The sequence below is a fragment of the Eleginops maclovinus genome, chromosome 4 (assembly GCF_036324505.1).
Source record: "Eleginops maclovinus isolate JMC-PN-2008 ecotype Puerto Natales chromosome 4, JC_Emac_rtc_rv5, whole genome shotgun sequence".
NCBI classification, from domain to species: Eukaryota; Metazoa; Chordata; class Actinopteri; order Perciformes; family Eleginopidae; genus Eleginops; species Eleginops maclovinus.
In genome coordinates, this window is record NC_086352.1 from 10,167,001 (window position 1) to 10,170,887 (window position 3,887).

Below are 3,887 nucleotides of genomic sequence, written 5' to 3' on the forward strand. Positions count from 1 at the left end.
TTTAAAACTGTTACTAAAAAATAGGACATTTGTTCAGAAACCAATTTGAAAGTTAAATTTCTTTGTGCATTTAAACCACAGTGAAAAGTTATTCCCTCTTTCTTAAACCTAGCTTCATGTCTCATTTGTAGAACCCTCAAAATAATTTCATTAAAAAACAAATGTGTCTTTAAAGTCTTTCCGTATCTCTCAGAAACCTCTGTCCTCTGACTCAATAGAAACTATCTACATATGAAACATGGACACAGCATCAGTCCTCCGCTTTTCCCCAACACTCCTCACGTCTTTCACCTTGAGGTTGCCCTCTGAGCTCGGCCCATTTCCCCTGAAACAGGATCTGGATTGTGGTGAGCCCAGCACCACTAAGCCTCTGCTCTCAGGAACACTGACCTCAATCAAAGGAAGAACTTGATCCACTGGCCGCGCACTCTGCAGCCCACCAGGAGAGTGTAGCTCATCAGTGGATGGACGTGTGTCTCACTGTGTGTGTGTGTGTGTGTGTGTGTGTGTGTGTGTGTGTGTGTGTGTGTGTGTGTGTGTGTGTGTGTGTGTGTGTGTGTGTGTGTGTGTGTGTGTAAGCAACACAAAGACAAAAACACAAAGCCTGTGTCAGCCGATAACGGTATAGTTTCTGTGGGTGGATGCTATTGGACTAATAAAGCTTTCATCCATTTGTTGTTGTTCATGTTGTGTCCACAAATTATACAGCCAATGAGCTCATTTCTAAAATACCTTAATGTTCTTAACAAGCTTAAATTACCAAAATTATGGATCTTCATGTCTTATTTAGAATTGCTTTCACACAGCAGGCCAGCTGTTTTTAATAAAGGCTTCCATATAGTATAACCCTGCTTCTGCAGCTACAGCGGCTCAAAAGCTGTATTGAGACAGCATTTTTGAATGGACAGGTCATTTAAGACATTGCGCAATAGCCTATTTACTGTAGTTTTTGTAAAGAAGACAGGCATGCCAGGGATGTATGAGGTGCCAGGATCAGATTAGAAGCATTTATTGTCATATTACAAGCACAATGAAAAGAGATAATCTACTCCTTTTTGAGGTGCCATCAAAACAGTCAGAATAGACAACATGTGAAAAAGACACGCAGGATTCATACACACATAAAAGAATAACGAAATAATGTGCAGGAAATAATGAATCAATAAAGTAAATATGTATGTGTGTATGATAAATGATGTACTGTGTATTGCACATGTATGGGAGGAAGACTGAGATGTATTTGTGCAAGAGTTCAGTGTGATGATTGCTCCGGGGAAGAAACTGTCTTTGAGTCTGTTTGTCTTTGCCAAGAGTTCTTACCAAGGGTCAGAGCGAGAGGCAACATGAGAAGTGATGTGGACGACGTGTGACTCAATGCTGAATATCAGATATAACAGACAGTTCATATATATATATGTATATATATTATTTTCACTGTGTGCCTTTTGTTCTACATTGACAGAAATGCACACACTGATTTGGAATAAAAGGACAGTGAATTATAAAAATCATTGTATATCATGTTGTCTGCTGTATACAGGTAGAAAGGATAACGATGCAGTTTTTGTAATAATTGTTTATATTGGATGACTTTGTTGTGTTGCTGTCTTAAGAATTTGAAAAGTATCTCAAGCTTGTTAGACATTGCAAAAGAAAACTGTGATGCTTTCTGTACTGAAAAGGTCATTTTCAAATTCTCTGTGCTTTGGGATTTAAAATGAAATTATGGGTCTCATGTGCTTCAAGGTCATTGGATACTTTGAGCGCATAAAGCACCATGTCATCCTACCATTCAATTGAAATCAGGAGGACCGCTGACACCAGAGTTATAGTAAAAGGTTTTTCCTCCACAGGCAGGATATGCAGGAAGGTGGTGATTGGTGACACACTTATCTCGTTCCAGGTTCGATTACAGTCGTAATGTTTCCGCTCTCCATTAAGTGTATTTGATTTCCCGCTGAGGGGGTGGCTGGCAGGGCAGAGATACAACGGCAGCGCCAAGGCCAAGAGGGCAGCTCTCACTAGCATCGCTCCCACTGATGTGCCTGGAAGCGGACGAAAAGTGGCAATGCTTATACAATTAGAGCTAAGACTTTGTCAGACCTAATTTTTTAGAGAGGTTTTGAGCCGCAGCCCTCAGAGACTGTTATTAATTCACTGCCCGTGGCCCACTCTGTGGAGAAATGGAAGGATTATAAAAGCGCTGAAGGACGAGTTTGCAAGTGCTTTTTCTCTGATTACAAGAATGAATTTCCCCATCAGTCACAGGGGAGTTATTTCAACATTTCTACCCAAACCAATACCTTTTTGTAACCTTAGTAGAGCACTTAAATCACACCTATGGTTTATGAAAGCACCTCCTGTGTAAGTTCACCCAGTGTTCAGTATATAGGCTTCAATGGAAAAATATATATGTACTTGCATTTTTAATAATGCACAAATAGCTAAGAGATTGCTGATTGGAAGAATTTGGAGGAAGGTTTTTTGACGGTAATATTACCTGTGCTTACGAACTGTATTGTAATAAATAAATTGCAATGCTTTAACTCTGCGAACATTAAACATTGGAATCACAATATTTGACTGTAATTCATTTAAAATGTATCAGTACAGTAGATTTGAAAATGCCGTTGAGGTTGCAACACAACGAATTGTGGAAAAAGTGCAAACAGTCAATATTTTCCCACCAATCACAAATACTTTTTAAATCCTCACATTAATTCTAAAACTACTGCTGGCTACCAGACACACATGTCAAGATCGATGTTGTCTGAGTCTCAGAATCACTTTAGGAAATAATCTGTCATTCTGCTTTTCAAGAAGGAAATTCATAACTTGTTTTCAATTTATCCTTTCTTACCTCAAGCTACGAACGGATGAATGTGGAATAGAAAATGGAAGATAGATTTTTTTGTCAGATCGGCTTAAGTAGTGACAGATCCTCCAATTAGTTATATTTCACATGTCAGTTTGCATCATCCAGACTATAACACTGTGTGATAACACTGTTGGAGGGGAAAAGGAAGATATAGAAAAAGAGACGGAGCAAAAAGGAGGAAGGGACGACGAGAAGAGGAAGGTGGAGAAACAAATGAGGGCTCTTAGAAATACACGAGAAAAATATAGAGATGCAATAGAACAACAATAGCAACAGGAATTTACAGAACAAGAGAAATATTGATAAAGTATGAAATGAAAAGTCGTGCTTGATGACAATTCTGTCCGGGATATTGCTGTCCTCAAACTGCTGCTGTTAACTAGGAACTGTAGATTACCAGTAAAAGCCATGTCACTTTCTGAAAGTTTGGGAAAAATGCATTTATTTGTAACTTTAAACTGCACTTTCTTTAGCTAACTTTAAAATGTACCTTTTTATTTATCCATTTTTTTCCATTTCTTTACTTTGAAATGCAATTTTGCCTAAAATGAAGACATGAATATTGTTTCCCATTTGCTACAGGGTAGGTAAGGGTCTTTTCACAGCCAGTATGTAGAGAAGAAATGATTCAACCTCATCAAAAGATTTTATTGTAATACAAGAGACTGCATTGAATCAAAACTGAAAAATGTCTTGACCCTGTTCCATCTGAGGAAACAGATGGAACAGAACAAATATAAATGCATTAGCTTATAAATAACTGTGAATGGAGAATTGGACAATCAAAGTCTTTCTTACTTCCTTTTGTACAAACACACTACTGAGGATACTGAGAGCTTTCATTTTCAGGTTGTGGAATATATCCAGATAATATCTTTGAACAGCAAGCGTACTGTTTCAACATTAGCAAAGCATCCATTTCATATGAATTTCCGATGAGATGACAGGAACAGAGTCCAGCATTTTCAACAGGTGTGCGTGGGCAGAGCGCGGAGGCTGCTGAATGAAA